This window comes from Ochlerotatus camptorhynchus, unplaced genomic scaffold (genome assembly GCF_037179485.1).
Source record: "Ochlerotatus camptorhynchus isolate MF236.1 unplaced genomic scaffold, CSIRO-AGI_Acam_v1.1 ptg000257l, whole genome shotgun sequence".
In the NCBI taxonomy this organism is placed as follows: Eukaryota; Metazoa; Arthropoda; class Insecta; order Diptera; family Culicidae; genus Ochlerotatus; species Ochlerotatus camptorhynchus.
This window is the reverse complement of record NW_027040747.1, coordinates 2,634,169-2,648,277: the sequence shown is the minus strand read 5'-3', so window position 1 is coordinate 2,648,277 and position 14,109 is coordinate 2,634,169. Positions and strand designations below refer to the sequence as shown.

General features: G+C 38.5%; 1 protein-coding gene across 2 annotated transcripts in view; it reads left to right on the top strand.

Moving 5' to 3' along the window:
* The window catches only part of DAT (Sodium-dependent dopamine transporter), a 110,757-nt gene that overhangs the window by 22,542 nt on the left and 74,106 nt on the right, over window positions 1-14,109 (top strand). Inside the window, exon 1 of one of the 2 annotated variants that reach the window (XM_065226639.1) lies at window positions 749-851. The exons of the other annotated variant lie outside the window; for it this stretch is intronic. The gene's annotated coding sequence lies outside the window, so the exon portion shown is untranslated. Of the gene's footprint in view, window positions 1-748; window positions 852-14,109 lie in introns of those variants that run through there. 2 annotated transcript variants of the gene reach the window in all.

The following is a 14,109-nucleotide window of genomic DNA, read 5'->3' as shown; positions in this document are numbered from 1 at the left end:
GCGGGTCCTCTTCTTCATTCCTAGCCACCCCACAGCAAGTCCACACACGGCTATTAATTTTCCTCTTCCTTCATGGACGATTGGTTTGCTATGCTCTTGTGAATCTTTTCGGTGCTCGTCCCGTTTTCGGGAAATTTCTCACCCACACCCGGTGCCTGTGCCAAATTGTGCGAAAAGAAAAGCGACCAGCTATGCTTCTGTAGGTACCTAGAGAGGCTCGTCTCGATTTACAAGGAGATCTCAATCGGATTATTTCGCCGCCCACCTCGCCGTGTGTGTGTGTGTGTATTATGAGAGATGCCGGTCGGTTGTGGACCGCTTCGCGGTCAGAGCAAACATCTTGCACCATAGGACGATTCAGCAGTAGGTATTTTGGCGAGCAAACTTTCCACTCAAACTGCGACTCGAACAAGTCTAAATCATCAACGGTTGTCCACTGAAAGTTGGTTAAAGTGCTTGCAAGAGTTGGAGAAGCAGAGCCCGACCGGCGGTCCGACGTTGGGGGAAGTGTGATCGTTCCTACTCCTATACACAACACACAACCTCTCACTCATAAGGAGCTCAAAATCTGTAAGAAACACAAAAAAGCCACTTGACGGTTTTGCGTTGCAAGCTTGGTGGGTAACTACGCGCGCTTAGTCAGCGGTTCGGTGGAGCTTTACGCGTCGTTCGGCCACTAGTTGAAATTCTGTTCTCGCCCGATACGGTCGTCGGTCGCGGACTCTACTCTCGAGTCTACGGTACGGTCTGGTTCGGGGCTGTCTGGTCGTCGAGCGCGCGCCTATTTCAACACGTTGGTTTCGGAAACGGTTTCCAATTCGGATCGTTGGCGATTTTTAGCTTTAATTTTGGTAAATTACAAATGGAGAAAAGTCATACAGTGATTGCGATATAGTGTAGTGTAGTGACGTCTGTTTTGGGTTTGAAATTGTCCACAAACGAGAGCCAAGTGTGAAATTTGAATTTGTTGTCCGCCAGAAAGTGAATAGGCACGTAGCGCATAAGTAGCTTCGAATCATTTGGGTGACTGATTTAGGCTCTTTGGGAGGTATGGTGATCCATATGGATAGTTGTGATTGATCGACATTTCATTTTCTTTGCAAGAGTTGTAGCGACTGATATCGGGGGCAGTGTTTTGGCTGATGGACCGAATCATGTGTGTCAAGATTGTTGTGCACTACACGCAAAACATGTGTTTATTACTTCCATTGTAAGATTGGATTTATTACATCCTCTGCTTATGTTTCATACAACAAATGTACGGGACTGCAGCGTGCAAGCAAGTTTTTCCAGAATTCATATTTTTGTATAAAACCTTCACGAGATGATTTTTTCGAAGCAATGCATTTGGGGAAACAAGCTTTGTTCGAAAAATATGCTAAAATCATAATAACAAAATTATTTTAAAAGCCTTTCGACGACCACAAATGTATGCAAATCTGTAATAGAATCTTACATTTCCCGGATAGGTGTTACATAATATCGAGAATTTTCTTCAGGATTCGAACGTTTTTGCTGAAAGTAATAGCAACCGGTCAGCACTCGTGTTTATTCTAGTTACCATGGGGACTTAAGGTGATTCGCTGTGACATCCTTATTCTCGAAACCACTTCGAAACATTGAGTGCACAAATATCAGATTCTACGGCACGTGCAATATTCAAATTGTTACTCCACGTTTGCTGCACTGCAATTTCAGGTGAAATTGTGCACTGATTTCCAAGATTTGTGTAATTGAAAATTCGAAGTGGAAGTGCATGTATAGCCTACGTAGCGGCCATTTTTGGGCTCTACAAGGAATCACTTTAATTTGGGATTACAAGCATAACTTTTCAAAAGGACGTATGTAACATTGGATAGGAAATTAGAAACATTGGATAGCAATGTCTATATGAGATTATTAAATGCTATTTAAAAGTTAATGCTATTTTTTTTTATATCTGTTTGAGCTATTAGTTGGATACAGGGATAGCGTTTAAGAGAATTGTGAAAAATGTCGAGTTTTGCATACACGGACAAGACTTTTGATAAAAAAAAATCATACATCTTTTACTTGTGTACTACTCACATACACCCTGATTGATTCGTCGGTATCACACCTTGATTGTTACATACACCCTGCATGATTCGTCTATTTGACAAAAGGGTTTTCACATACGTCAAATCAGATACACCGGTTTTTGTTTTGCAGTGAAGATACGTCGGCAGCTCGAAAAGCATTGAGGAATTGTCGATTGGTTGGTTTATTTACATAGCTACCCAGAGTTGTGAAATAATATCGATGTTAAAAGCGGAGATGAGAGGGTCACCGCATTATCTGCTGTCAGATGTTATACGTTTTGTGTTTTTCGTATTAAGAAAGCGCTGGTCAGATTGGTATGTGAAGTTCAATATTAAAGTCAAGATTAAAGTGCAATTTTATTAGAATACTTTTAAAATAATAAACATGTTGCTCCCGCAAATACAAAAACAAACATACAAACTTGACGCATTTGCTGATTGATAGTGGTTGCTTTGTTTTTTCACATACGACGCTGCACTGTGAGCGTAGCTGCAGTTTTTGTGGTACCATCAAATTTTAACAGTTAAGTCATGTTGACAATAAAAGGGTGTATCAACACCATTTTAAAAACAATGAAAGAAGGTCACATAGGGCGTTCATTAAATATATTTTCCATAATGCATTACAATTTCAAACCTTGTTTTTCATTAACTCGTAGGAAAAGCATGTATTTTATATTCCCATAGATGCGAAATATCGATTTGTTTATTTTTGCGACTTACGTCCTTTTGAAAAGTTATGTCCCGGTCCCTTTCAAATCGTCTCATTATTTATGAAGAGCCCTTATATTTGAAATGACGTTTCATATTCAACTAGTGATGTCCGATTTTTATTCGAACAATCGATTAATCGATTAACTAACCGAAAAGCAAAATATTTGTGATCGGTTGTATCATGCCTATATAAGCATTAACTCCTCCAGAGGATCATCACCCATCATTTCAAATATGATCTGCACTTTCATTGGTGGAAAAATGACAGCACAGCGAACAAAAAATAATCGATTAGTTGTTAATCGGGTAATTAAAAAATGTGACATCTCTGATTTTGGTGTGATTGCTTTGCTAAAATTGAGCGCCAAATTTCAACTCGACCGAGGGGGCAGCATACCCAAAAAACACCTTGCATACGGGGGGTATTCATTGGATGAAAGGGACCGTGAAAGAGGACACTAAAATAGGTGTTTTCTTCCGACTGTTTCATCTTAGTATTCTTCTTAGTTTTCGGTCTTATACTTAACATATCTAATGACTAACGTCCAATAGAAGTTAGCTTTAATGTTTTGCATAATTGTACCGTGTCTATGTTTATGGCTTTCTGGAGGGGGGGGGGGATATTTTTAAAATTGTGTAATTAAAAAAAGTTATTTTTTAATGAAGCATCAGTGACATCCGCTTAACCAATTCCTTTAAATTTTGCACAGTGGTCTCATCGACCTTATTCGCCGCCGAACGCCAGTTAGATTTAAACAGCTGCTGCTTGATTTCCATGGATTTATTAGTTTTTTTGAGATTCCGTTTGACCAAGGCCCAATACCGTTCGATAGGGCGGAGTTCTGCGCTTTTGGGAGGGTTGTGGTCTTTGCGTACCACAACCACGTTGTTCGCATCGTACCACTCGATTGCCTTTTTCCCACACGGTAAGAAAAAAGTACCCAAATTTGAGTTCCTTTCACTCATCACGTGGCTTCCGTGGGGCTAGGTAAAATTAAGTTAAAGAAGAAAACTCAATTTTGAGTAATCCTGATCATGAATCAACGTTGACCAAGTTGACAAAAAAATAATAAAACGGAGCAGACTGGAACCGAACCATGGACGTTGAGATTACGGGGCCCGTGTGTTGACCACTCGTCTATCAACGCTTGTGAAAATGAAACGGTTAAAGGCGCATAAGAGCAACCTCAATGAACATATACTTATATTTGTGTTCATTTATTATTACTCAATAGTTGAGTAAATTTTAACCAACGCCGCTTTTCTGATTCACTCAACGGCGAACCTCAAATGATAGAACCCAACGTTGAGTTTTTTAATTTTGAGTATTTTTTTCTTGCCGTGATAGTGGCAGCTCACCAAGTCCGGCCAGAACAGCACAGGTCTATTATGTTGCTTTAGAAATGGTAGCTGCCGCTTTTCCAGGCACTCCTGGACGTAGATCTCTTGATTGATTGGTTCCCGTAGCAATGAAAATGCCGCTTTTTAGACCACACGTGCATATGGCCTGCCAGACGAGATATTTTTTCGGGATTCGATAGTTTGATGATTTTGAAAATTTAAGCCACCATCCCTTTCCTGATGCGGTATAAAACTCCTGTTCCGGAAGCTGCTTGAAATCCGACTTCACATTGTGAGGGACAGTTCGGAAGAAAACACGAGTATTAATTCCAATTTTAATAAAACCACTTTATTACACCAAGTCTTTTCTCAGCCAAAGTTCTACGTTCCGTCCGACTAACTAACTAGGTCTTACTCCCCGTCTCTTTCTTCTACCTCCTCTCTTCCCTTTCCTAGTCGAGGAATAGGACACCCATTGTGCAACGCATAGGACATTAGCTCTCTCTAGGGGTGTGACACATATCTACACCCTACAACCCCCCTTAGTTTTATTTGAAATACTCAGTGTTAGTGCGGGATATAGTCCAAAAAATAATAGGTTCTGCTCGTACACGTTCTGAACGTTTTAGCTGTTCTTTTGATGACGCTGAATCAACTGCAGCACGTTGGCGATGCACTTTCTTAACATGCATCGATTCCGCATCCATGTGTTCATCCTGCGCTGATTGTTGATTGTCTTCAGGTTCAATTCGTTTAAGGTCAGCAACATTCCGTCGAAATTCCTTCCCATCTTCCGTTGAACGTACTGATGTGTCCGCACCCGTCTTCCGGACGACAACAAATTCTTCGGGTGCAAATCCAGAACTCAGTTTATTCTGCTTACGCATACGCTTCATTAAAACTCGATCTCCAACCCCAATCTCGCTGGTACGTGCCCGGCGTCTCGCATCGGCTGCTATACTTCCCTTTTCCTTCTGCAATTTATCATGATCTCGTACGTCTTCATCCATATGAGAACTGACTGGGATTTGTGGCAGCTTTGAGCGAATTTTTCGACCAATTTGTTGAAGCCAATAGGGAATAGTGTTGACTAATCGAATGCCAAACTCATCGCAGAAATTTTTGAACTCTTCACAACTTCCGTTGAACTGTGGGCCGTTGTCAGCTCGTATGGTAACAGGCACACCAAAACGACTGAAGATTTTGCCTAGCTCTTCGATTGTATGTTTTGCTGTGGTTTGTTGCATTTCACAGACCTCAACATATCGACTATAGTAGTCTACGACAACCAGTAATGTTTCTCCATTGGGAAGTGGCCCAAGAAAGTCTATCGCGATATCTTCCCAAGGACCATTTGGTATCTCCTTCCTGACCATGGGCTGCGGGGGGTCGGCAGTTGAAACCAGAAGACATCCTCGACACTTTTTCACAAATGCCTCCACCGCAATATCCATTTTTAGCCACCACACCGCGGCTCGAAGGTGGGACTTCATGGTACGCATTCCCAAATGTCCATCATGAGCGATCCTTCTAATACTTCTTGCAGTTCCAGATCTTCCTTAGTCGCTTTAACAATATCCTCCCAACGAAGGGCAGCGGATGTTGCAGCCGACAAAACAACTTGTTTAATAAAAAGTTCTTCTCTCGGATCGAATGACACTGGTACTAACGTACTCAAACTTGAAAGTACATCTGCCAAATTTTTCTCTCCGGAAATATGAGTCACTAAATAATCGAAAGCTTGGAGTCGAAGAACCCATCGCTCTTTTCTGGAACATGGGAGTGATCTTACAGTAAATAGATAGGTTAATGCCTTACAATCTGTCAGAATATCAAATTGCCTGCCGTATAAGTATACTTGAAATCGCTCTAGGCTCCAAACGATCGCTAGGACTTCTTTCTCTGTTTGACAATAGCGTTTTTCAGTGTCAGTAAGAAATTTTGACGTGCAAGTAACAACTCGACTGTGTCCTGCTGAATCAGTTTGTATCAATAATGCCCCTAGACCTGTGGGACTAGCATCTGCCATTATCGTCGTTCTGTCATGTTTATTAAAACAAATCCAACCTCAGAATATCAGTCATCGCCGCCTTAAGGTGATACTCTAAGGAAGCCTTAGCGTGAAACTTCAAAGGCACAAATGTCAGCTGGAAGCTGACATTTGTGCCTTTAAAGTTTCACACTAAGGCTTCCTTAGAGTATCACCTTAAAACTGTCAAAGGAATTTTGATGTCGTGCAGACCATTCAAATTTTGAATCTTTCTTGGTTAACGTACGGAGTGTGGATGAGCCACTAGTCTGGTATAAATTTGTTAAGATAATTGGCTAAACCTAAGAAGCTTCGGACTTCTGCTTCGTTTTCCGGCCGTCGAAATGATCGGATGGCATCCACTTTGTTATCTGCCGGAGCAATTCCATCGGAGGTAATTTTGTGACCCAAGAATATTATTTCTGTAACCCGAAATACGCATTTATCCCAATTCAGTTCGTCTTTGCGCTCATCAAAACGTTTCAGAACCTCTTTCAACCGCTCATCATGTTCCTCGCGTCCGTTGCCTTCAACGATTCCATCGTCTAGGTACCAATACGTTCCTTCACAATCTACCATAATTTGAACCATGACCTTTTGAAATAACTTGGGTGCGGTGACAAGGCCAAACGGAAGACGTTTGAAACGGTAGAACCCTTTGCTAGTAATGAACACAGTCTCATCCCGTGACTCCTGTGCTAGCTTGACCTGTAAAAAGGCTTCCTTGATGTCCAGCTTACTCCAGTATTTTGCTTTGCCTAGCTCTGCTAAATATTCGTCTACAACCGGCATCGGGTGTCTCTCACGAAGAACCGCTTCATTAACACGGCGCGGATCCAGGCAGATTCTAGGTTCACAATTGGTTTTTCCGACGACTACAAGTGGTGATACCCAAGATGCTGGTTCTTGTTTAAGGCCATCGTTCGGACATTTTGAGCCGTTTGTCTGTGATTTGGGTTGTTTTCCAGGAAACGTCCCAAAAATCCTGTGAAGGAAAGCGAATATCGGGAAACAAATTCCGTCCGATTGTAGCCAAGGACTTTGTTTTCCTAGTGGGGTAAAATTTGGGTGGAAAAGTGCATTCAACTTCAAGTGGTGTGCTATTTCCGGGAAAGTGGCATTTCAACCCAAAGAGAATATGCACGTGAGTGTATATGTGCGCGCAAGGAAATGCAATCTTGCGCCTATGTTTTCCCGGGAATTTTCCAAAAAAGTATACCATATTTTTATACCAGGACATTCTGCAGACTATGCACAACATGATGGTATACATAAACATATGATTTTCGAAAATTTGTAGCATGGTTTTTCAATTTCCAAACCATGCGCCAAACATTCTCGCTGTAAATTCGTCACGGACATAGTAAAGAAGCAATCAGCAATTACGCATTTGTTTTACCACGTTGCCACATTTTCTTGTTCGTAGGTCCACGAGTCCTTTTTCGCTAGTTCGCTCATCATATCAAATTGATCAGGAATTCTTACGAATGTCAAAAATTATATCGAAGACCTACGACGGATCGGAAATTGAAATTGAGATCTCCATATATTCTTTCATCATATCAAACTGAACAGGAGTTCTTCAAAATCTTATCTTATCTATCGAAGACCTACGACTTATCGGGAATTGAAATCGAATCCTGCATATTCCCTCATCACATCAAATTGATCATTAATTCTTCCGAATAATCAGAAATTATATATAAAACGTATGACTAATCGGAAATTGAAAATGAGTTCTCCATATATTCCACCAACACATCAAATTGATCAGAAATCCTTCTGTAGACATTCGGGCAGTTAGAATATTTTTCAAAATACAAGGATGGTCAAAAATTCTTCCAAACTATCAGAAGTTATATGGAAACCCTTCGATAGATTGAAAATTGAAATCAAATTCTCCATTAATTCCTTGATCATATCATATTGGAATTATCAGGAATTATTCCGAATAATAAGAAATTATATCGGAAAATGATATCGAGTTCTCCATATGTTCCCTCATCACATCAAATTGATCAGGATTTTTTCCAAATTATCAGAATTAATATCGAACACGTATGACTAATTGGAAATTGAAATTGAGTTCTCCATATATTCCATCAACATATCAAATTAATCAGAAATCCTTCTGAAGATCTTCGGGCAGTTCGAATGTATTTCAAAATACAAGGATGATCAGGAATTATTTCGAAATTTCACCGAATTATCAGAAGTAATATGGAAACCATATGACTGATTGGAAATTGAAATCGATTTCACCATAATGTGTACCCTATGTACCATATCAAAGTGTTCAGAAATTCTTCCGGATTATCATAAATTATATTGAAGGTCTTCGACTAATAGAACAATTGCAACCAAGTTTCCATATATATCTCAATCAAATCAGGTTGATCAGGAATTCTTTCGAATTATCAGAAATTATAAAAAAAAACTTCCTGATCAGAAATTGAAATCAAGTTGTCCTTATGCCCTTACCATATCAAATTGATCAGGAATTCTTTCGTAGACCAAAAATTGTATCGAATACCTACAAATGGTGGGAAATTGAAATCGAGTTTTATCAGGACATCTTCCGAATTATCAGAAATTATATCGAAGACCTACGACTGATCGGAAATTGAAATCGAATGATCCATATACACCCTAGCAAAGTGATAATGAATTCTTCCGAATTATCAGAAATCATATTCAGGGCCTTCGACTTATAGAAGAATTGTCATCGATTTTTATATAGGTATATCTTTATATATGATATAGGTATATCTTTATCATATCAGGTTGATCGGCTATACTTCCGAATTATCAGAAATTATATCGAACACATACGGCTAATTGGACATTAAAATTGAGGTCTCCAAATATTCCCTCATCATATCAGATTTATAAGGAACTCTTCCGAATCAGCAGAAATTATAAAAAAGACCAATTACTGATCGGAAATTGAATTCGAGGTCTTTGTATATTTCCTCATCATATCAAAGTGATCAGGAATTCTTCCGGATTATCGGAAATTATATTGAAGGTCTTCGACTAATAGAACAATTGCAACCAAGTTTCCATATATATCTCAATCAAATCAGGTTGATCAGGAATTCTTTCGAATTATCAGAAATTATTTAAAAAAAAACTATTTCTGACCAGATATTGAAATCGAGTTCTCCTTATTCCATGACCATATCAAATTGATCAGGAATTCTTTCGTAGACCAAAAATTGTATCGAATACCTACAAATGGTGGGAAATTGAAATCGAGTTTTATCAGGACATCTTCCGAATTCAAGGAATTCTTCCAAATTATCATACATTATATCGAAGGCCTACGACTGATCGGAAATCCAAATCGAATTTTCCATATATTCCTTCATCATATCAAAGTGATCAGGAATTCTTCCGAATTATCATATATTATACCGAAGGCCTTCGATTAAAAGAAGAATTGAAATCGAGCTCTCCATATATATCCTTTTTCCATCAAATTGAACAGAAATTGTCAGTTGGTCAGTAAGAATGTATTTACAAAATGTAATAATGATCAGGAATAATATAGAAGACTTTCAAATAATCAAAAATTTGATTTAAATCCGTTGAATCCGTCCAACAATGTCAGTTTGATAAATAATTCATTCGAATTATCATAAATGATACGAAGACCTACGATCGGAGATTGAAATCGAGCTCTCCATATATTCCCTGGTCATATCAGAGTGATCGGGAGTCCTTCTGATTATCTTTGGTCTGTAAGAATGTATTTTCAAAATTTAGCATTGATCAGGAGCCATGTAGACGATCTTCAAATGATCTTGAAATAAAACCATTTGAATATTCTTACATCATATGAAATTGGTTAGGAATTCTTCCGAATTATAAGAAATTATTTCGAGGACTTCCAACTTATAGAAAAATTTATATTGTGTTCTCCATATATTCGCTTCTCATATCAAGTCATCTTCCGAAGATCTTCGGTCAGTTAGAATGTATTTTCAAAATATAAAGATGGTTAGTCGAAGTCTTTCAAATGATCTTAAAATGAAATTCAATCTTTTGAATATTATCGTCCCATATGAGGTTGATCAGTAATTCCTCCAATTTATCAGAATTTATATCGAAGACTTACGACTTACAGGAAATTGAAATCGATTCTCCATATATTCGCTCATCATATCAAAGTGATCAGTAATTATGATGATGATCGTCGGTCAGATAGAATGTAGCAAAACTACGAATATTCAAAGGATTTTATTTCAATTTCTGACCGTTTACAGATTTTCGACATGATTCCTGATCAACGCTATGTTATGAAAATACGTTCTTATTGACTGATGATCTTCAGAAGAATTGCTGATATATTTGTTATAAAAGGGGCGGTGATGGTGTAGTGGTAAGCGTGATTCCCAAAAGACCTGGGTTCAATCCAAGTCGGCACCACCGGGGTTTTCTGAGGAATAAAATTTCTTATCACGCCTTCCTTCGGAAGGGAAGTTAAACCGTTGGTCCCCAGTCCATGAGTTGATGGGCCGATATGTAGGGTCCAGGTGTGGAAATTATCTCCCTGGTGCCGGTAGCATGGTACTCAGTACGCAAAAGAAAATCGACGGAAACAAACCAAGGATTTTTTTTTATATGATAAAGAAATATATGGAGAACTCGATTTCAATTTTTTTATTAGTCCAAGGTCTTCGATATAATTTTTGATAGTTCGAAAGTATTCCTAATCAACCTCATATGATGAGAGAATATTCAATGGAATTATTTTTAATGTTTAATCATGTGATTCTTATATTTTGAAATGCATTCTTACTGACCGAAGATCTTCATAAATTTTTTTAATAATTTCGATTTGATAAGGAAATATTATATCAATTTATCAATTTATTTATTTAGTTAGTCGTTAATCAAAATCGTAGATTATATTATAATATCATTACTTATGATCTATGATTTCGCAGTGCTTGGAATTATTTTTCAATTTTAGCGTTGACATATTTAGGTCTATCATTTCACAGTTTTCATTATATATAGATATCATCTGACTTATCGGTCCATATTTCGCTTAGCTAGTGCGGTGGCGATCTACCGCGAACAAATGTCTATTACGCAATTTTGGAAACGGTGCATAAAAATTAAGTCTTGATAATAAATAACCTGAGTCAATGCGTTGCGAAGCTATATTGTTTACGGAAGAGACCAAGAGACGATGCTCATTTCAATACCTGAATGTTGATTAACAAGCAACATGCTTCATAAGATGGGAGAAGAAATGCTGTCCATCCCAATTAACTCATATAATAAAAACTACTTTTGGATTGACTCTATTCGCTCAATTGTGTAAGGTGTAAAGTGGAAACCAAAACGCTTTATAAAATAAAATTACTTTAAAAAATAAATATGAATTGCCTGCTTTAAGAATAATTGTGTTATAATGATCCACAATTGCTTATTTAGAATCTAGAAAAACTCGTAAATCTTTTATTTTATATATTATTTATTTTATCAAACAAACTTTTACAACACCACGTCTAAAAAAACATGTACTTCATCAGCATGAATAAGCAGTTTGAGCTTTTTCAAAATAAGACAGATATCGTTAACGTACAAAATGAAAAGAAGAGGTTCGAAGTGCGAGCCCTGAGGAACTCTTGACAGGACTTGAAATGAATTAGATTTTTTCTCGCAGTATCTTACAATTTTCTGACGGTCCGTTCCCAAGTATCACTTGCAACATCGTTCTTGACAAATAAAACAAATCCCAGTTGTGAATAAGTTCTATATTAATTTATTGCAAAACGTCTTGTTTTAGACCCGTTGTATTGTTTTTGTGAAGTATTCAACCTTTCTGACATGCTGTTTATCTTGAAGTTATAATTCGGTATTGAATGTCTCAATTATCGGTTTACAACATATTTATATAACGGCGCCGGTGGTGTAGTGGTAAGCGTGATTACCTCTTACCCCAGCAGGCCTGGGTTCAATCCCAGTCGGCGCCACCGGGATGTTCTGAGGCATAACATCTCTGATCACGCCTTCCTTCGGATGGGAAGTAAAGCCGTTGGTCCCCGGTTCATGAGTTGATGGGTCGATAGGTAGGGTCCAGGTGTGGGAGCTGCCTTCCTGGCACGTCGGTAGCATTGGTGGAAAACAAGATCGACGGAAAAAACAAACCAAAGGAAAAAAAAAAAAAACATTTTTATAAAAAAAAAAACTTGGTGAAAACTTGCTAGCCTTATAAACAACATCTTTTCGTATGTCAGTTTTAGAAACGTGAGCAAATATGAATACATCTTATATATAACTTATTTAAAATATGAAAGTAATAAGTTATATTTCAGTGGTACACATGACTAGCAAATTTTCATCAAATACCATCAGTTATAAATGTGTTATAAACAGGTAATTATGAGTTGCAATACCGAATTATAACTTCATTATAAAGGGTGATACGGTCAAAATTTGGTCAAGGGAAAACGCGTGTAAATCGGTGAAATCGTTTATTTAAAAAATCAAATTAAATTTCTTTTTCAAGTTCAATTAGTATAAAATTCAGGAAAAATATTCAGTTAGGCTTCCGCTTTTCCAAATCCGAATTGCCGGGCCTTACGCTTGACCCCTGCCATCAGATTTTGTACAGCCACCTTGTCCACCTTCTTCGCCGCAGAAAGCCAGTTTGCCTTGAACTGCTGCTCGCCCTTAGCAGTTTTTTTGGTCTTCTTTAGGTTCCGCTTGACAATAGCCCAGTATTTCTCAATTGGGCGGAGCTCTGGCGTGTTGGGAGGGTTCTTGTCCTTGGGAACCACCTGCACGTTGTTGGCGGCGTACCACTCCATGGCCTTTTTACCGTAATGGCAAGATGCCAAATCTGGCCAAAACAGTACGGAACAACCGTGTTTCTTCAGGAAAGGCAGCAGACGTTTATTCAAACACTCTTTCACGTAAATTTCTTGGTTGACAGTCCCGGAAGCTATGAAAATGCTGCTTTTCAAGCCACAGGTACAGATGGCTTGCCAAACCAGATATTTCTTTGCGAACTTTGACAGTTTCATGTGCTTGAAAACATCTGCTACCTTTCCCCTTCCTTTTGCCGTATAAAACTCCTGTCCCGGAAGCTGCTTGTAGTCGGCTTTGACGTAGGTTTCGTCGTCCATTACCACGCAGTCAAACTTCGTCAGCATCGTCGTGTACAGCCTCCGGGATCGCGCTTTGGCCGTCGTATTTTGTTTATCATCGCGATTTGGAGTCACTACTTTCTTGTAAGTCGATAGTCCGGCTCGTTTTTTGGCTCGATGCACGGTTGTAGACGATACACCCAGCTTATTTGCGGCATCTCGGAGAGAGAGGTTAGGGTTTTGCTTGAAACTACCGGCAACTCTCTTTGTCGTCTCAGCGGCTTCCGGTTTTCGATTTCCCCCCGATCCAGACTTCCTGGCTGTCGACAAACGTTCCCCAAACACTTTAATTACATTTGTAACGGCAACTTTTAGCGATTTTGCCAACTTTGCGTGCGAGTAGCTCGGATTTTCGCGATGCGCGAGCAAAATTTTGATACGCTGCTCTTCTTGCTTGGACGGCATTTTGACAACTGAAGAGTGAATACCAAAATCAAAATAGGAGCAACATTCTACACACACACACCTTCAAAATGAGGGGTGTTCAGGTTTTTTAAATGCAAAATTGAAAAAAAATACGTCAAGTTGATATTGACCAAATTTTGACCGTATCACCCTTTATGATACAAGTAATGTTCTTGTTTTTCGAATACATTTCATTCATGTTTTATCATCCCAAGTATGGTGTGTAGAAGAGAAACGTAAGATAACTAAAAATAAGTTGACATTCTATTTTTCAAAAAAAACAAAAAGATGTTTGCAAAAATTGGGAATTTTATCAAGAATATGGTGTACAATTCTTTTAAAAGTATCAAGCTTTTTCTAAAGAGGACATGAGTTTTTTGAAAGTATTAAAGAT